This window comes from Mustela lutreola, chromosome 2 (genome assembly GCF_030435805.1).
Source record: "Mustela lutreola isolate mMusLut2 chromosome 2, mMusLut2.pri, whole genome shotgun sequence".
In the NCBI taxonomy this organism is placed as follows: domain Eukaryota; kingdom Metazoa; phylum Chordata; class Mammalia; order Carnivora; family Mustelidae; genus Mustela; species Mustela lutreola.
In genome coordinates, this window is record NC_081291.1 from 142,256,923 (window position 1) to 142,278,733 (window position 21,811).

General features: G+C 37.3%; 1 protein-coding gene across 1 annotated transcript in view; it reads left to right on the top strand.

Annotated features, from left to right (window-relative positions):
- The window catches only part of VEPH1 (ventricular zone expressed PH domain containing 1), a 247,870-nt gene that overhangs the window by 142,126 nt on the left and 83,933 nt on the right, over positions 1-21,811 (top strand).

The window sequence follows — 21,811 nt, forward strand, 5'->3', positions numbered from 1 at the left end:
TGGGGTAGAGGTCCAGTCAGAGACATTTTCCCAACCACGTAAGCATGCAAGGAAGCTAGACACAGCAAGGAGCTTCAAGAGCTTTTTCTCCCAATCATTTAGCAGCATGTATGAAGGAGCTACTGTGTGCCAAGTACTGTGCTAAAAATTCACCTTTGTGTGGGATTTGGCTGTGACCCAAAGTGACACAATCTTTGGCCTCTTGGAGAAAAATCATAGTCAGGAGATGATATCTGTCAGGAACCAGTGAGAGTGTGAGCTAGTCAGAAATCAGAGAACAAAGAAAAAGATGCCAGGAAACGGGACTTCCCTCAGGTGCACAATTTAAGGAGGTGCCAAAAAAACCTCAGTAACATTTTAAGCAAAGACAGGATCAGTATGTCTTGCCAAGCCATACTGGAGCAGAGGCTAAAGGATCAAGAGGTAATATTGATCATGTTTCCATTTATAATTTTGATCTCTTGTTTCATCATGAACTTTTTGCATTCATTTTCATTTTTTAAAAATATTATTTGTTTTGGGCACCTGGGTGGCTCAGTGGGTTAAGCCGCTGCCTTCAGCTCAGGTCATGATCTCAGGGTCCTGGGATCAAGTCCCGCATCGGGCTCTCTGCTCAGCAGGGAGCCTGCTTCCTCCTCTCTCTCTCTCTCTCTGCCTGCCTCTCTGCCTACTTGTGATCTCTCTCTGTCAAATAAATAAATAAATTCTTTAAAAAAAATTATTTGTTTTGACTACTAAATTTTCTCATACTTCTTAAGTTTTTGTGCCCTGTTCCTGGAAGAGATGATAGGTTTGAGGCACAGATACTTAATATGAGTGTTGGATAGTTAAGTATAGCAAGACTTAGGAATAACTAAAATCAATAAAACTCAACACAAACTCTGCACAGTTTTGCGTTTCACTAATACTCTGTGTATTTAAAGCACAGGTTGAAGAATATAATGTAAAAGAGGTTAAGTGAATTGCCCAGCTTAAGAGAGGAAGTCTGTAGCAAATGTAAAGTCAGACATATTTGCATCTGCTAGAATGTTTCTGTTTTTTAAGTTTAGCTTAAAGCGTTGAAGCTGTGCTGTGTGGTTAGTTTTAATCTTGTGAAAATGTGTGGAAGTCCTGCAGTTACTTGAAGCATCTAGTTGTCAAAAATTCATGCTATTTCTTATTGCCTTGAATTATTTTGGGAGTTTGAGAGTGACTTGGATTTTTTTTTTTCCAAAATATTGACTGAATCCATCATCTTTCCTAAAAACAAACAAAAATCAACAGGTATTTTCTTTTGATGTTCCCTACTGGGAATGGCGTATGCATATATATATATATATATATATATATATTTATATTTATATTTATAATATATTTATATATATATTTTTTGAGTATACATTCTTTTTAAGTTGACATTTTGGAATTTGTTCACATTTTTGTAATTTCCTGGAAAATTTCTTGCACAGAGATATGTGGGAGGGATTAAAGATTTATATGACTCACTATAAATACATCCACTGAGAAAGGACTCATGCTGACTGCAGGGGACGTGTTGTTATTATTCCCGAGATTGCGTAAACCATTCGGAGAATGCCAGCAGTCATCTGGCTGACACAGTTTTGCTTGCTGTCACGAGATCACTCAGCTCAACAGTATCACATTTCTATCCTTAAAAATTTATTGAAGAAAGATTCAGGCTTAGAAACTGTGTTATGTGTTTTTAGTGTAAAAAAGGCACATTTGGCCTTTCTTGCTGAATTATGCAAAGTAATCAAGAAACATAAAAACCACTTCCACAACATTTAGAGTTAAAAAGACAAATAGCCATCAGGAAACAACAACAACAGTGTAGTAAGAATAATTTTAGACTGATGTCATAATGTGTATACCATAAGAAAAATGATAAAACAACACTTTAAAGAAGTTCTTTTGGTATCGTTTTGAATCGTATGAAAAAAAACCAATACTGACATCTGACTCCCTTACTTTGGCCTATAAAAACATCACTCTCGTAAGGTTCAACCTAATACTGTAGTAATAAACTGTGTTGAAAGAACAGGAACCTCACTAGTCAGAGTCCAGCAGAATTCAGTATGAGGTGAATCAAGGTCACAAATGCCATTCTTATCCTCAGTCAACCATCCTGATATTGCATGCTGTTAATCAGAGAGGGGGCAGGCAATGGGGTCTAAATACAGCAGCACAAATCTATCATCGTGTCTGGAAAAATTGTCAAACCCCCAGTCTTCCTGAGGTTAGGTCAGCAGTGTCATTTCAGCTATGAAAGAGCCTGTTATTTCCAAGTCAGTGATTCTCTCCTGAGCCCTCGAGGCCTCTGATGTGGGTGCAGGTTAGCCAACTCTGGAAAGTCAGGTATTCATAGTTAGAGTAATTGTCTGACATCACTGCCTGATTATATTTACATGCAAGACTGAAGGAATTTAGTTCATCAGCTAAAGGGCATTTTAAATATCCGAATCACTAGAATTCCTTTATGTGAACAAAAATGATTTAAGGCTAAAAAAAAAAAAATCCAAAAACGCATGATATTGAAATAAATCCTTGAAAATCTGGCCCATCACCGGTGTTGTATAAAGGATGATATAAAAGCTTACAAGAACCCATCAATGTGGCTTTGGTGTGCTTTGAAGTATTCCCTGATTGGGTGAAAATACATCCCATCTGTAGAGCATATCAGCAAGTCTGACTTGCAGAAAGCTAATTTTAAAGCTAGTAATGTCGTCCTTTCTCTAATAGACTGACAGAAGGTGATTTTTCAACTTGAACAGATATGAGAATATACAAAAATAAAAGTTCATTATAAATACCAAGAAGCAGGTGCTGTTTCATAATTAATCACAAATTAATTTTTTAATTGAAATTTTGCATGTAGTCAAGTCCAACCGCATGCTGGGACAACCAAGGAGGAAAGGCAATCCAGTCCTTACCTCTCTCTCCTTGGTTGGTCTAATCTGGAGGGTGATGTAACATTCATTCATGGAGTGGTTCTGGAGAAAGGGTCTTTCTTTTTTAAAATGGAGTGGTTTAGTCACGGAATTAGGATCATTTATCCTTGAGGATATTTATTTTTACATTTTTTTCTATTTTAATTCCAATATAGTTAACATACAGCGTTATATTAGTTTCAGGTATGCAACATACTGATTCAGCACTTACATATATCACCCTGTACTCATCACAATTATACTCCTAAATCCCCATCACCTATTTCACCCATCCCCCCACCCGCCTCCTCCCTGGTAACCATCAGTCTGTTCTCCATAGTTAAGAGTCTGTTTCTTGTTTTTTCTCCTCTCTCTCTTTCTCTCTCGTTCCTTTGCACGTGTGCTTTGTTTTTTAATTCCACATATGAGTGAAATTGTATGGAATTTGTCTTTCTCTGACTGACTTAATCTGCTTAGCAATATACACTGTAGTTCCATCCATGTCATGGCAAATGGCAAGATTTCATTCTTTTTGTGGCTGAATAGTATTCCACTATATATATACAGTGGAATATATATATATATACCACTGTATACAGTGGAATATATATATATATACCACTTCTCCATTCATTGACTAAGGAACATTTAAGCTGCTTCCATAATTTGGCTATTGTAAATAACACTCCTATAGTCATAGGGATGCATTTATCACTTTTAATCAACATTTTTGTATTTTGGGGTAAATGCACAGTAGCACCACTGCTCAGTCATAGGGTAGTGTTGTCTTTAACATTTTTTTTTTTTTAATTTGACAGAGAAAGAGATCATAGGTAGGCAGAGAGGCAGGCAGAGAGAGAAGAGGAAGCAGGCTTCCTGCTGAGCAAAGAGCCCAATTCAGGCTCAATCCCAGGATCCTGAGATCATGACCTGAGCCGAAGGCAGCGGCTTAACCCACCGAGCCACCCAGGAGCCTCTGTCTTTAACATTTTTTTTTTTTTTAAGATTTCATTTGTTAATTTATTTGACAGAGAGAGAGAAAGAGAGAGAGAGATCACAAGTAGGCAGAGAGGCAGGCAGAGAGAGAGGGGGGAAGCAGGCTCTCCGCTGAGCAGAGAGCCCAATGCGGGGCTTGATTCCAGGACCCTGAAATCATGACCTGAGCCGAAGGCAGCAGCTTAACCCACTGAGCCACCCAGGTGCCCCTGTCTTTAATATTTTGAGGAACCTCTGACATTTTTCCGCAGTGGCTGCACCAGTTTGCATTCCCACCAACAATGCAAGAGGTTTCCTTTTTCTCCATCTCCTTGCCAACATTTGTTTCCTGGGTTTTTTATTTTAGCCATTCCAACAGGATCTGAGGTGATATCTCATGTAGTTTTGATTCACATTTTGCCGGATAATGAGGGATATTGAGCATCTTTTCATGTGTCTATTGGCCATCTGGATGTCTTCTTTGGAAACATGTCTTCATGTCTTCTGTCCATTTTTTTTTAAACTTTTAAAAAAATTTTATTTATTTATTTGACAGAGATCACAAGTAGGCAGAGAGGCAGGCAGAGAAGGAAGCAGGCTCCCTGCTGAGCAGAGAGCCTGATGCAGGGCTCAATCCCAGGACCCTGGGATCATGACCTGAGCCGAAGGCAGAGGCTTTAACCCACTGAGCCACCCAGGTGCCCCTCTTCTGTCCATTTTTAAATTGGATTATTTGTTTTTGGGATGTTGAGTTATATATTTATATATTTTTATTCTAACCTTTTATCAGATATGTCATTTGTAAATATCTTCTTCCATTCAGTAAGGTGTCTTTTACTTTTGATTGTTTCCTTGGCTGTGCAGAAGATTTTTATTTTGATGTAGTCAAAATTAATTTTTGATTTTGTTTCCCTTGCCTCAGGAGACATATCTAGAGAAATGTTGCTTCAGCTGATGTCTGAAACATTAGTTCCTATATTCTAGGATTTTTATGGCTTCAGGCCCCACATTTAGGTCTTTAATCCATTTTGAGTGTATTTTTGTGTATGGTGTAAGAAAGTGGTCCCATTTCATTGTTTTCCACGTAGCTGTCCAGTTTTCCCAACACCATTTGTTGAAGAGACTGTCTTTTTCCCATTGGATATTCTTTCCTACTTTGCCAAAGATTAATTGACCATGTAATTGTGGGTTTATTTCTGGGTTTTCTATTCAGTTCTATTGATCTATGTGTCTATTTTTGTGCCACTACCATACTGTTTATGATGATTACAGCTTTGTAATAGGGCTTGAAATCTGGAATTGTGATACCTCAGCTTTGCTTTCCTCTTTCAGAATTGCTTTGCCTTTTCAAAGTCTTTTGTGGCTCCACACCAAGTTTAGTATTGTTTCTTCTAGTTCTGTGAAAAATGCTGTTGGTATTTTGATAGGGATTGCATTAAATGTATAGATTATTTTGGGTAGTATAGACTTTTTAACATATTTGTTTTCCTAATCCATGAGCATGGAATGCCTTTCCATTTCTTAGTGTCATCTTTGATTTCTTTCATCAACGTTTTATGGTTTTCAGAGTATAGGTCTTTCACCTCTTTGGTTAGGTTTATTCCTAGGTATCTTGTTATTTTTAGCGCAATTGTAAATGGGGTTGTTTTCTTAATTTCTCCTTCTGTTGCTGTATTATTGGTGTAGAGAAATGCAACAGATTTCTGCACCTTGATTTTATATCCTCCAACTATACTGAATTCATTTATCAGTTCTAGTGGGGTTTTGGTGGAATATTTTGGGTTTTTGATATGTAATATTGTGTCGACTGCAAAATTTCTTACCAATTTGGGTGACTTTTATTTCTTTTTGTTGTCTGGTCTCTAGGACTTCCAGTAGCATATTGAATAAAAACGGTGAGAGTAGACATCCTTATATTATTCCTGATCTTAGGGGGAAAGCTCTCAGTTTTTCCCATTGGATATGATGTTGACTTCAGGTTTTTCATAGGTAGCCTTTATTATTTCAAAGTATGTTCACTCTAAACTTACTTTGTTGAGGGCTTTTACAATAAATGGATATTGTACTTTGTCAAGTGTTTTTCTACATCTACTGAAGTGATTGTATGGTTTTTATCCAGCCTCTTATTAATGTGATATATCATATTGATTGATTTATAAATATTAAGTCACCCTTGCATAGCAGGAATAAATCCCACTTGATCATGGTGAATAATTTTTTAAAATGTATTGTTGATTTCAGTGTGCTAGTATGTTGTTGAGAATTTTTGCATCTATGTTCATGAGTGATGTTTGCCTACAGTTCTCTTTTTTTGTGGTGTCTTTATCTGATTTTGGAATCAGGGTGATAAGGACCTCCTGAAATGAATTTAGAAATTTTCCTCCTTCTTATATTTCTTAGAATAGTTTCAGAAGAATATATATTCCTCTTTAAATATTTGGTAAACTTTACCTATGAAGTGGTCTGGTCCTAGGCTTTTGTTTGTTGGGAGATTATTTTTGTTTTTTTTATTACTGATTCAATCTCCTTGCTGGTAATCAGTCTGTTCAAATGTTCTATTTCTTCCTGCTTTTGTTTGGTAGGCTGTACTTTCCTAGGAACTTATCCATTTATTCTAAGTGGCCTAGTTCTTTGGCATATAGCTTTTCATGATATTCTTTTCAGTTATTTGTATTTCTGAGGTATTGGTTGTTATTTTCCTCTTTCATTTGTGATTTTGTTTATTGGAGTCGGCTCTTTCTCTCTCTCTCTGATGAGTCTGGCTAAAAGTTTATCAATTCTGTTGATCTTTTCAAAGAACCAGCTCCTGGTTTCATTGATCTGTTTTATTTATTTATTTATTTATTTATTTATTTATTCTTAGTTTCTATATCATTTATTTCTACTTTAATATTCATCATTTCCTTCCTTCTATGGTTTTGGGTTTTATTTGTTCTTCTTTTTCCTAGCTCCTTTAAGGTATAAGATTAGGTTGCTCATTTGAGATTTTTCTTGCTTCTTGAGGTAGGCCTTTATTGCTATAAACTTCCCTCTTGGAACCACTTTTGTGGCACCTAGAGGTTTTGGATGGTTGTGTTATCATTTTCTTTTGTCTCCATATATATTTTTTAATTTTCTTATTGAATTCTTTTTTGACCTATTCATCATTTAGGAGCATGTTATTTAACCTCCATGTATTTGTGTTCTTTCCAGATTTTTCTTGTCCTTGATTTCTAGTTTCACAGTGTTGTGGTCAGAAAAGATGCGTGGAATGATTTCAGTCTTCTTGAATTTGTTGAGACTTGTTTTGTGGACTAATATGTGATCTATTGTGGAAAATGTTTCCTGTGCCTTGAAAAGAATGTGTATTCTGCTGCTTTAGGATGGAATGTTCTGAATATATCTGTTAGATCCCTCTGGTCCAACGTGTCATTCAAAGTCACTGTTTTCTTGTTGATTTGCTGTTGGATGACCTGTCCATTGATGTACATGGAATGTTAAAGTCCCCTACTACTATTGTATTACTATCGATGACATATTTTATATTTGTTATTAGCTGCTTTTTTGTATTTGGGTGCTCCCATGTTGGGTGCATAAATATTTACAATTATTATATCTTCTTATTGGAATGTTCCCTATGAATATATAGTGTCCTTCTTTGTTTTTTGTTGCAGTTTTTGTTTTAAAGTCTGGGGTTTTTTTGTTTTTGTTTTTGTTTTGAAGATTTTGTTTATTTATTTGACAGACAGAGATCACAAGTAGGCAGAGAGGCAGGCAAAGAGACAGAGAGGTGGAAGCAGGCTCCCTGCTGAGCAGAGAGCCTGATGCGGGGCTTGATTCCAGGACCCTAAGACCATGAACTGAGCCAAAAGCAGAGGCTTTAACCCACTGAGTCACCCAGGTGCCCCTTGTTTTTGTTTTGATATAGGTATTTCTACTTTGGCTTTCTTGTCACTTCCATTTGCATATAAATATTTCTTTAACCCTCCACTTTCAATCTGCATGTGTCTTTAGGTGTGAAGTAACTCTCTATAGATGGGTCTTTTTTCTTTTCTTTTTTTTTGAAGGAACTTTTATTTTATTTTTTTATTTCTTTTCAGTGTAACAGAATTCATTGTTTTTGCATCACACCCAGTGCTCCATGCAATACATGCCCTCCTTAATACCCACCACCTGGCTCCCCCAACCTCCCACCCCCTGCCCCTTCAAAACCCTCAGATTGTTTTTCAGAGTCCATCATCTCTCATGGTTCATCTCCCCCTCCAATTTCCCTCAACTCCCTTCTCCTCTCCATTTCCCTATGTCCTCCATGTTATTTGTTATGCTCCACAAATAAGTGAAACCATATGATAATTGACTCTCTCTGCTTGACTTATTTGACTCAGCATAATCTCTTCCAGTCCTGTCCATGTCACTACAAAAATTGGGTATTCATCCTTTCTGATGGAGGCATAATATTCCATAGTGTATATGGACACATCTTCCTTGTCCATTCGTCCGTTGAAGGGCATCTTGGTTCTTTCCACAGGTTGGCGACTGTGGCCATTGTTGCTATAAACATTGGGGTACAGATGGCCCTTCTTTTCACTACATCTGTATCCTTGGGGTAAATACCCAGAAGTGCAATTGCAGGGTCATAGGGAAGCTCCATTTTTAATTTCTTGAGGAATCTCCACAATGTTCTCCAAAGTGGCTGCACCAAATTGCATTCCCACCAACAGTGTAAGAGGGTTCCCCTTTCTCCACATTCTCTCCAACACACGTTGTTTCCTGTCTTGCTAATTTTGGCCATTCTAACTGGTACAAGGTGGTATCTCAATGTGGTTTTAATGTGAATCTCCAGCATCCGTTCCTAATTAAAACACTTCAAAGTATAGGGATAGAGGGAACATTCCTGAACTTCATAAAACCTATCTATGAAAGACTCACAGCAAATATCATCCTCAATGAGAAAAAGCTCACAGCCTTCCCGTTGAGATCAGGAACATGACAAGGATGCGCACTCTCACCACTCTTGTTCAACATAGTATTAGAAGTCGCAACAACAGCAATCAGACAATGAAGAGAAATAGAAGGTATCCAAATTGGCAATGAAGAAGTCAAACTCTCTCTCTTCGCAGATGACATGATTCTTTATATGGAAAACCCAAAAGACTCCACCCCCAAACTACTAGAACTCCTACAGCAATTCAGTAACATGGCAGGATACAAAGTCAATGTACAGAAATCAGTGGCTTTCTTATACACTAACAATGAAAATACAGAAAGGGAAATTAGAGAATCGATTCCATTTACTATAGCACCAAGAACCATAAGATACCTGGGAATAAACCTAACCAAAGAGGTAAAGGATCTGTACTTGAGGAACTACAGAACACTCATGAAAGAAATTGAAGAAGACACAAAAAGATGGAAGATCATTCCATGCTCTTGGCTCGGAAGAATAAACATTGTTTAAATGTTTATACTGCCTAGAGAAATCTATACTTCTAATGCCATTCCTATCAAAATTCCACCAGTATTTTTCAAAGATCTGGAGCAAATAATCCTAAAATTTGTGTGGAATCAGAAGAGACACTGAATTGCTAAGGAAATGTTGAAAAACAAAAACTGGTGGCATCATGTTACTTGATTTCAAGCTTTACTACAAAGTTGTGATCACCAAGACACCATGGTACTGGCATAGAAACAGACACATAGACCAGTGGAACAGAGTAGAAAGCACAGATATGGAACCTCAACTCTATGGTCAAATAATCTTCAACAAAGCAGGAAAAAATATACAGTGGAAAAAAGACAGTCTCTTCAATAAATGGTGCTGGGAAAATTGAACAGCTGTATGTAGAAGAATGAAACTCAACCATTCTCTTATGCCGTACACAAAGATAAACTCGAAATGGATAAAAGACCTCAATGTGAGACAGGAATCCATCAGAATCCTAGAGGAGAACATAGGCAGTAACCTCTTCATTATCAGCCACAGCAACTTCTTTCAAGGTATGTCTCCAAAGGCAAAGGAAACAAAAGCGAAAATGAACTTTTGGGATTTCATCAAGATCAAAAACTTCTGCACAGCAAAGGAAACAGTCAACAAAACAAAGAGGCAACCCCCGAAATGGGAGAAGATATTTTCAAATGACAGTACAGAGAAAAGGTTGATATCCAGGATCTATGAAGAACTTCTCAAACTCAACACACACAAAACAGATAATCATATCAAAAAATGGGCAGAAGATATGAACAGACACTTCTCCAATGAAGACATACAAATGGCTATCAGACACATGAAAAAATGTTCATCATCACTAGCCATCTGGGTCTTATTTCTTTATCCACTCTATCACTCTATGTCTTTTGATTAGAGTGTGAGGTCCATTCATATTCAAAGTAAATTGATAGGAATGCACTTATTACCATTTTCTTATTTATTTTATGGTTGTTTTTGTAGTTTTTCTCTGATCCTTTCTTCTCTTTCTCTCTTTCATGGTTGCTGGGTTTTTGTTTTTGTTGTTGTTTTTAGCAAAATACTTGGATTCTTTTGTCTATTCTTTGTATGTCTGTTATTTTTTTTTTTTTTATTTGTAGTTACTATTAGGTTTGTATATAACATCTTCTGGATATAGCAGTCTATATTAAGTTCATTATTGTTTAAGTTCAAACCTATTCTTTTCTTCTTTAGTGAGAGAGAAAGTGAGTAGTGACAGGGAAGGCAGTGGGAGAGAGAATTCCAAGAAGTTTCTATGCCCAGTGTGGAGCCTGATACAGGACTTGATCTCGTGACCCCAAGCTCATGACCTGAGCCCAAATCAAGAGTGGGTCACTTAACCAACTGAGCCACCCAGTTGCCCCCCAAACCATCCTTTACTCCTCTCCCTCTCATATTTGAGGCATATGGTGTCATATTTTATATCCTTTTATTTTGTGAATACCTTGACTGATTTTTTTTTTTTTTTTACAAACATGTTTATTTTTATTTCCTTTTTGGTTCTTATTTTCATTCTCTCACTTATGGTCTTTCCTTTTCACTCAGAATCACCTTTAATATTTCTTGTAGGCCTGATTTAGTGGTCATGAACTTCTTATTTTTTTGTTAGTCTGAGAAACTGTTTATTTCTATTTCTATTCTGAATGATAGCTTTGCTGGATAGTATATTCTTGGCTATAGATTTTTCCTTTTCAACACATTGAATATATCATGCCACTGGTTTACAAATTTTCTGCTGAAAAATCTGCTAATAGGCCTATGAGGTTCCCCTTGTATGTGACTATCTTCTTTTCTCTTGCTGTTTTTAGAATTTTTTTCTCTATCGCTACTTTTAACATTTTGATTATTGTGGATTAAAGGACCTCCTTTGGTAGAATTTATTGGGGGAATTTCAGTGCCTCCTAGATTTGTAAATCTGTTTCCTTCCCCAAATTTGGGAAATTCTCAGCTATTATTTCTTCAAATAAATGTTCTGGCCTCTTTTCTTTCTCTTCTCTTTCTATGATCCTTATAATTCAAGTTATTACACTTGATGGAGCTACTGAGTTCCCTAAATTTATTCTCATTTCACATAATTCTTTTTTTCTCTCATTTGATCAACTTGATTACTTTCAATGACTCTGTCTTCTAGATCATTAATTTGTTCTTCTTCTTCCATCCTGTTTACTCCATCAAGTCTATTATTAATTTCATTTATTATGTTCTTCATCTCTGTTGGCTCTTTTTTATCTCTGTGTTAAGTGTCTAGCTGATGTCCTCCACTCTTTTCTCAAGTCCAGTGAGTATGTTTATGATCGTTATTTTAAATTCTCTATTGGGCATTTTACCTATATCCATTTTGCTTAGGTCTCTTCCTGTGGTTTTGTCCTCTTCTTTCATTTGTGGCATATTCTTCTGTCTCTTCATTTTGCCTCTCTCTGTCTGTTTCTGTGTGTTTGAAACTCAGCTTGCTCTTGAAGTTAAAAAAGTTAAGAAAGTCTCTTGCCATTTAAAGTGGCGGGCAGAAAAGAAAAAAAGTGGTGGGCAGGGCTGCCTGGATGGTTCAGTGTGTTAAGCCTCTGCCTTGGGCTCAGGTTATGATCCCAGGGTCCTGGGATTGAACTCCACATTTGGCTCTTTGCTCAGCAGGGAGTCTGCTCCCCCCCCACCCCCACCTGCATCTCTTGTGATCTCTGTCTGTCAAATAGATAAATAAAATCTTAAAATTAAAAAAAAGTGGTGGGCAGGATATGAACTTTTAATTAGTTGGCACTGGTCCTCCTCCACAGGGAATGTGCATCCACGCATCCACAATGGAGTTCAGACCAGCCAGGGCCACTCCACAAAACATGCATGGGAAGGAGGTGCAGTTTTAACAAATGCACATGTCCTTAGTGGAAGGTCAGGAGACAGTGTTGGCAAGGTTTCTGTGGGTCTTGAGGGGAGGGGGGAACTCTGGAACTGGGACTGAGGCAGGTCTGGCTGGAGAGGGGTGTGGTATAAGCAAGTTAAGCAGTGAATACAGGTGATGTGCTGGTTCCCACAAGTGGCTCTGTGTTTATGATGAGGGGTGAGGGAAGGAAATAGTACTGGCCATCTTTTTTGTTCTGGAGAAGTCCCTTAGTGAACTCTGATATTAGTAACTAACACTCCCCCCTATAAATCCCAGATGCCTTTCAAACTGCTGCTTCCAAGCTGTATCATCATGGGCAGTTTGTTGTGTTATCTTTTTAAGGAAAGGGACTCAGCTTTCTATTACCCTTTGGGCTCCCTCAGAACTGAGCCTGTTGAATTTTAAGGCTTTAAGTACCACTATTTGTAAATACTCACAAAATTCAGGCTTTAAGTACCACTAGTTGTAAATACTCACAAAATTCAACACCTCTGATTACAAAACAAGTGCTATGAGAATTTCTCTTCCCCTTTTAGGATCCCCTGTGTGTCATTCTCTTTCCTGAGCTTCTCCATGTCTGTGGCTCTCTCCCTTCAGTTACAGACCTGTAGGGTTTAGAGTCCCACCAAGTCCTTAGGTCCTTGCCCTTCCTACCCTTTTTGATGTGGCTTCATCTGTACATTTAGTTGTGGAGTTTTTTCACAATTGCTAAATGCAGTTTGCAAATTTACTTTTGAGCACCCTAGTAGCCAGTAAGGAAGGAAATAAAACCAGTGAAAAATATAGAGTGTCCATAAATAGAAGTATTATAATTGCTTAGAGGGAAAAAAAAAAAAGAAAGAAAGAAAGTTGTTTATTCATTTGGTTAATGATGTTGTATTCACTGAAGCTATTTCATTAAAAGAGGTTTTTATATTATGCAACATTTAACCACTAAACATAAAAAGAGTACTGGTTCTTCAACTGGAAGCAATTTTATCCCTAGCTTTGGGACTTTTGGTAACAATGTCTGGGGACATTTTTCATTGTCATGAGTGAAGGAGTGAAGCAGGTGCTACTGTCATGTAGTGGGTAGATGCCAGAGATGAGGTTAACCATTCTACAATGGACAAGACAGACCCCTGCCAAAATAAAGTATTATCCAGGCTGAAATATCAGTGATGGTTACAAACCCCTGCAACAGACCTTTGTTTCTCAAAGTGTGGTCCATGAACTAGCTACATTGACATTGCTGGGGTACTTGTTAGAAATTCAGAGTTTTTAAAGTTTAACAAGATTCCTTAAGTGATTCAAATGCACATTAAAGTTTAAGAAGCATTGTTAGTGCAGGAATGAGAAATTCCAGTGGATCCCATAGGGATCCCATAGGGAAAATAATTTTATTCCTTATAGTGAATTTGTTATTTAATTAACTGATTCTTCATTTAATAATCACCTCTTAATTAAGGAGATGACTATTCTTCTCAAGAACACTCAAGGTTTCAGGGCTCAGATATCTGGACTATTTATTGAATTTGTGTTTCCAGTTGTCCTTTGATTTTTTTCACAGGATATAGGGTTAAAAAAAGGATGAATAGGCTTATAAGCCAGAAAATTCTACTCCATGGTATATGTGTTAATTTGTAGTGTGTTTGACCTTCTGACTTTTTATGAACATGGAATTTAGTTTCTCATGGAACTAGTAGTTTTAATAGCTTCAAAATATCTTGGGGATCAAATATGTCTTCAATGATTATTAGTAAACTTGTATAAATGAATTAGAAACATACAGAGTATATTTCCCTTAAAATATACAGAGAATTTAAATTAAGCAAAAGCACGCTAGAGGCAAAATTTTCTTTCTTAAACCCAAAACATTGAAAAGTGGGTTAAGACAAGTATCTACATGTGAACTTACCTATCATTAATATTTATAGATTAATCCCACTGGCCCTCATTCCTTTTAATAGGAAATGATGTAATTGTACTTTGGACCATCTTTTCTCTACTGAATCTACCTGATTTTTTTTCTAACTTCCTTAAAAAGGATCTTGAAAATATTTTTTTTTTAAAGCTCTCTTTTCCAGTAATTGTAGACAGTTAGGACATTCCTACATCTCTTTCTTGTCTTTCTACTGAATTTATATTTTTCAGTCACACTGGTTACACCCAGGTGTTTTTTGTTTGTTTGATTGTTCTTTTAACAAATCCTTTGAAATCTTACAAACAATTGAATCTACAGTAAAAAAAGAATCAAGACAAATATTTTTATTCTTATAGCACAAAATTATATAATCTTTCCATAATTCCAGTGTCAAATGTACAGTGAACACTTGAGATGTTTATTAATGTTTTCAGAAATTTTATCATGTTTAACTTTCCATTTACTATTGTGTATTGTGTATTTTTAATTTACGTGCAACAGCAAGAAGAATTATTGTGTCTCCATGAGACAATTCAGTACCTTATAAGTTAAAAAGTTTATTTTAAAGTACTGAAATACAAGGAAATTTCCAAAACAAAGTATAAAACAATAGCATATTGCCATTCTTGGTTTGTTGATATGTTATCTGTGAATACTTTTAATCTATATTATAGTGTCCTAATGTGTAATGGACCTATCTAAGTTCAGCTTAGGAACTGATTTTTCAAACTCTTGAAGCTTAAGAAATTTCAAAATGCCTTTAGTCAAGCATTATTACTGTTAACTTTTGAACTCATGCACATTTTAGGGAAATGTAATCCATGTGTTTCAAATTTATTTTCACTTTATCCATCAAGATATGTTTTGGTAAACTCTTCTGATCCTTATGAGGTGTTTTATTGATAAAAATATCATCAAAAAAGAAACTTTGCTGGTATTAAGAAGAGACCTATATCCAAACTGCCTTAAAATGACCCATGACTTTTTTTTTTTAAGATTTCATTTATTTATTGGAGAGAGAGAGAGAATGATAGAGAGAGAGAGCACGAGAAGGGGAGGGTCAGATTCCCTGCCCAGCAGAGAGCTTGATGGGGGACTCAATCCCAGGACTCCAGGATCATGACCTGAGCCAAAGGTAGTCCCTTAACCAACAGAGGCACCCAGGTGCCTGACCCGTGACTTCTGAAAAAAATATTTTTTCTAGTTTTGGTCATACTTCTTACTATTTTTTTTTTATTTTTTATTTTTTATAAACATAAACATATAATATATTTTTATCCCCAGGAGTACAGGTCTGTGAATCGTGAGGTTTACATACTTCACAGCACTCACCATAGCATATATCCTCCCCAATGTCCATAACCCCATCCTCCTGTCCCAACCCCCCTCCCCCCAGCAACCCTCAGTTTGTTTTGTGAGATTAAGAGTCACTTATGGTTTGTCTCCCTCCCTATCCCATCTTGTTTCATTGATTCTTCTCCTACCCCCTTAACACACGTTGCATCTCCACTTCCTCATATCAGAGAGATCATATGATAGTTTTCTTTCTCTGATTGACTTATTTCACTAAGCATAATACCCTCTAGTTCCATCCACATCGGCGCACATGGCAAGATTTCATTTCTTTTGATGGCTGCATAGTATTCCATTGTGTATATATACCACCTCTTCTTTATGCATTCATCTGTTGATGGACATCTAGGTTCTTTCCATAGTTTGGCTATTGTAGACATTGCTACTATAAACATTAGGGTGCATGTGCCCCTTCAGATCACTACATTTGTATCTTTAGGGTAAATACCCAGTAGGGCAATTCCTGGGTCATAGGGTAGTTCTATTTTCACATTTTGAGGAACCTCCATGCTGTTTTCCAGAGTGGTAGCACCAGCTTACATTCCCACCAACAGTGGAGGAGGGTTCCCCTTTCTCCACATCCTCACCAGCATCTGTCATTTCCTGACTTGTTAATTTTAGCCATTCTGACTGGTGTGAGGTGATATCTCATTGTGGTTTTGATTTGTATTTCCCTGATTCCGAGTGATACAGAGCACTTTTTCATGTGTCTGTTGGCCATCTGGATGTCTTCTTTGCAGAAATGTCTGTTCATGTCTTCTGCCTATTTCTTTTTTTTTTCTTTAAAGATTTTATTTATTTATTTGACAGACAGAGATCACAGGTAGGCAGAGAGGCAGGCAGAGAGAGAGGGGGAAGCATGCTCCCCACTGAGCAGAGAGCCCGATGCAGGGCTCGATCCCAGAACCCAGGGATCATGACCGGAGCCGAAGGCAGAGGCTTTAACCCACTGAGCCACCCAGGTGCCCCCCCCCCCCATTTCTTGATTGGGTTATTTGTTCTTTGGGTGTTGAGTTTGCTAAGTTCTTTATAGATTTTGGACACTAGCCCTTTATCTGATATGTCGTTTGCAAATATCTTCTCCCATTCTGTCAGTTGTCTTTTGGTTTTGTTAACTGTTTCCTTTGCTGTGCAAAAGCTTTTGATCTTGATGAAATCCCAATAGTTCATTTTTGCCCTTGCTTCCCTTGCCTTTGGCGATGTTCCTAGGAAGATGTTGCTGCGGCTGAGGTCCATACGTCTTACTATTAACAAACAAACAAATCCACATATCTTAACATGGAATCATGGAATCAACTAGTTGTGGGCCAGGTTTGTACAGGGAAAATGTGAATAGGCTACTTTGCCCACTCATGTTAGGCAACGTTGAGTTTGGAACTGCTCCTACAATAAAGTAATGATGAGAGTTAGATACAGTAAGTCAGTTAAAGGGTCTAAGAAAATTTCTCTTTCTCTTTTTCCGTCCAAAATCTATACTACCACCACTTTCTTGGGCAGGTGCTGCAAATAATTTCTATTAGAAATACATTTCTGTGTGTTATCACCCTTTGTACCTTTACCCCAGACAGAGTCAGCTCACATTCTCCAGAAAGATGAGGGTCTGAAGACACAAAAACCTAAGAGAGAGAATGTGGGGCTGGGATGTCCTGAGTGCATGCACCAGTATGATAAGAACAGTTGGAACCCTCAGCTACCTTTGCATCTGCCCACTCAGTGCTTGTCTACACCAACCTAGGAGGAAAAACAGGGTTGACATTTTGGTGGGCAACTAACTAGGACAGAGAAATCCATGCAGCAATGGGTCCCACTGAAGTCAGCCTCTGTGGCCATTGTAGGTCTTCTCAGGTCACAAATCACTGCCTTTAGCAGATAAATGATTTCTCAAAGTACTTGAGTCTGGCAGTCTTTCACTACTATGAGCAAGCAAAAACCCAGGGCACCAGACCAGGTCTTTTTGGCCCCTAGGGGCCTCAGCCAGGCCCAAGGTGGGAAAAGAATAGCACTTGGAACTTGAAGAGATTCCCTGGGCTCTGGAGTAGGACACAGAATACCTTCCATTTAAAGTTTCCAGTAACTTGGCTTTTAGGGCTCTGGCTTTAATAACCTAGTTATCTACTATCCTGTACACTTGCACAACTTGTGAGATACCTTCTGAGAGTGTAAGGATTTGGAGTCCCAGACACAGAGAGATAGAATGGGACACCCTAATAATAGCAATTAGAATGAGAAGATCTCAGCACCGTGGGGTCTGGGTCTATATCCCTGTGACATTCCTTCAGTCTCCAGACCTTCTCTATCCCCAGTGCCTAACATAGTACAGAACAACTGTTCAACATACACACTTGAATGAAAGAAAGGATGAACAAATCAACCAACAAATGGAAAACAAGGAACAGGTCTTCCCAGAAGCTGACCTAGTACACAGTATGTGTACCATCAATGTACAACTGAATCACAGTCTCTTTGTCAAGTAGATTTTAACATTGCACATGACTTTCCACTAATGGTTATTTAATTAGGAAAAGAAAAGTTAATTGTCTTTTCAACACAAAAGGTTGAAAACAGAGACTTCCACAAAGAAAGAAATTATATCTTAAACTCAGCTTTTAAAAAGAGGCAAAATGGTTAGTCATTTACTGGGAACATATGCATGGTATTTTTAAAAACTTGATATATTGAAGAAAATATTGAATTAATAGAAACTGACAACTGTTAGTTCTTTTAATAAATGAGCTTCATTATCGTTATTTATAAAATCAGTAAAGTTCAAAGGTAAGGCAGCTGGGTGGAGTGTTAAGAGCACAGGTTTCAGCAGCCAGAGTAGGAGCCAGAAGTCTCTATAGTAATGGCCTGATGCATCACATATCTGAGAATTAAATGAGATAAGCATCTAAAAATTATTACTCACAAAAGTTTTTAGTATTTTTAACTGAAATTCAGTCAGTATTCGCATTGTAGTCTCCAGCTTTCATGGACATTAATTACATATAGTTTTTATCTGTAGGAAAATATAGGGTGGGGAATGAGAGTGTAACTCTCAGCAACACTCCTACCTCTCATATCCAGGAAAGTCATGGACTGAGCAGCAGATGAGACAAAGACTTTTATTCTCCAGAGCAGTTCCTTAGGTTGCATTATCTGTGGGGAGGATGATGTTATTCTCCAAACTAAAACTGGGACACATGAGCTGGAGAAATCAAAACTAAACTAACCTAACTGCCAATTCATTTATGTCCAATGGTTTTCATACACAATTCTTAGTCTCCAAGTATTTTGCACTTCTGAGACTGGTATTTCCTGAAATTATTTTATCTACAAAACAAACTTAGCTCAATATTTATTCCTCAGAAGCCTAGGCCCCTGTGATAATAACAGCTGATAGATAAATTGAATTTATCAACTAATAGCACAACCTAACTCTAATCCATTTCCTAGTACAGAAATTCCTTGTAAAATTAACTTTTTTCTAATTATAAAAGTACAATATCTGCTGTAAAAATTTGGAAAATAGAGAAAGGAGCAAAGAAAATTATCCTTAATCTTACTACTGTTGTAGTAAGATTAATCTTACTACATTGTTACTACTGTTAAAAATTTTATGTATTTTCTTCCAGGACTGTGTTGAAAAGTATTTTAACCTTTCAGGGAAGGGCTATCACTTTTTAAAGGGCTATCACTTTTTAAAACTGAAGATGCTTCACTTTTTAATTGTAATGATGAAAATTTGGATTTGAAAAATGTGGACCAGTATACAAGTACAATTTAAAGATCTAACCCAGCAATGTGCAATTATAGCTGTTGTTTGTTACAAAATTTAAGCAGGATGATCTTCTAAATGGAGTATTTTTTGCTGAGGCACTGGAAACAATAGACCAACTACTTAACTAACATTTCTTTAATATGTAAAGAGTTGCCAGATATCCCTCTGTAAGTAACATTACCTGACAGCTATAGCGGGTACAAGATATTGAACCTAGATCAGTACTTTTCTTTCAAAAGATATTCTTTTACCATACCTTAGTAAAAGATATTTCCTTCTTGCTTATGGTATTCACTTTGACACTAAAAGTAAATGTAATAATTCCAAAAATTTTAACATTCTTCAAACAAGTTTGAAATAAAAATGTTTACATCATCTTGTAATATTAAGCATTGCTATCAGCCTATATTATAGGCCAGAGTTTGGCAAACTTTTTCTGTTAATGGCCAGATAGAAAATTTTTTTCATCAGAAACAAACCATTTGTTCTCAACTACAACTATTCAACTCTGCCATTATAGTTTAAAATCATCCGTAGATAATGCATAAATGCATGGGCATGACTGTGTTCCAATAAAACTTTATTTACACAAACAAGCAGAGTCAGACTTGGCCTACAGTTACAGATTTATCAAGCCTTGTTCTAGACAGTTAGTTTTTGTTAGCTGCTGCATTCACCTGGACTTTTATGTTAGACAGTGTCTAAGGATTTCTAACCCTCCTCCCCACACACACATACACACACATAAGACTTTCAGTAAACATAGCTGGTTGAACACATGTTTATCTCCATTATCACTAAAATTCCACTTAAATAATAATAAAGGAGTTAAAAGGTGTTAGCTCAGGAAAATGGAAGTGAAAGTAGCAGACAAAGGATGTCATGTCAGCAAAGTGTCTAACAGAGTAAAGAAGATACAAAGTTGGCCCTAAACAGTGGCAGGCCAGAAGTCCAAGAGAATTGGCACTCGAGATAGAGATTTTGTACAGTTCTGCTGAGATCTCCTGGTGATCTGGTGTTGGAGATCCAACAAACTATTTCTCAGGAAAGTTGGTCCTAACCTGATGCAGTTGCTGTCAGAGCTGCCGCATTTAGTGTATTTGTAAAACTCAAAGTAACTGATGTGTGGTGACAGTCGAGGTCTTGACTTCAACTGTAAACATTCTGGTATTCAGTGGGATTTTGGAATGAGAAGAATAGTATAACAAGAACTAGCAGTTTGACTACTAGTGTTTTTACTGCTATTAAGCTATTTTGAAACCCCCTTCTCTCCAGCCTTCTTTCTAAGACCCAAGGGAATCATTTGCTCTTATTTGCAGAGTCACTCCTAGTGACCATTGACCATTGACTAGTACCCTAGTACCCAGCATTCTATCATGTGAGGAAGCAGAGGACAGAAAATTGGAAGATAAGGAGTGCAGAGAGGAGGCTTCTGTTCTGGGACGCTAATTTGCATGTCTGGGTCTCTGTCTGCAGAAGGAAGCATAGACAGGGGCAGGTTGGTAGCTATGGTGCTGGTGGGCTATTTGGGTGTCTCACTCTACAGCCCCGCATGCATGAGTCCAGCAGACAAAGGCGATGTATAAGGAAGCTGTGTGCTGTGTGCTGTGTCGCAACAGATGCAAACTTCAAGAGTGACTGGGGTCAAATATAATAAGCCTCACTAACTCTTAGCCAATAACTCCTATCTCCTTTTCCCAGCGGAGTATTCAGAGAACTGATGAGAAAAAAACCATGCACAGTTGACTGAGTTGGAACTTTTTAGGGATCGGGAGGGGTTTGTCTTGTCTTGTTTTGTTTTGAAACAGACACTTTTTGTGTGATGTTCTCCCTTTTGTCCTAAAGCAGACACTAGTTATATTCAGGTCTTTTTTACTCTATTCAGAGAGAAAAAAATTAGACTTCTTGGGTTATTACTACCACTATCACAGTATTGTCTTTCTTATTTTATTTTATTTTTTTAAGTTTGTAAACTTTATTTATTTTTTTTTTTATTATGTGATGTTAGTCAGCCTACAGTACACCATTTGATTTCCTTGCTTCATAATAAATCTTGTCTTCTCCCTCTTTGGTTTTCTCATCTCCTCTCAGTTCATTGTATTTGCATTTCCTTATTCCATGCTCATTCCTTTCATTCTTTAGGTTGGTCTACTCTCTCTGAGAATGTCAAAGAAAAAATATACCTCAATACTTTATACACACAAACTTCTGGCTTTCCAGTGGCAGCTTTTCAGAGAGGAATGCATTGAGCACAGAGCATCATAGTGTTGATGAAGGTGATTAAGGGAGTGGGCTGGTAACTGATTTTCAGTTTTGATAGGGGCAAAAATAAAATCAAATAAAATTCGGCAGCCCTACGGTCCCCACATAGAATGGGAAAGGCATGAAACCCAAGGAACAATGTATCTTTCCTGGCTGTGGAGCACTGTGCCTGTCATTACTTCCTGCCAGATTCTGTGAGCTCATGGTGGCATCTGGTTCTCCCACCCTCCTGGATTTTACATTATTGTGGATACCTGGGGCATCCTCATAGTCAGGACCCTACGTAAAGATATCC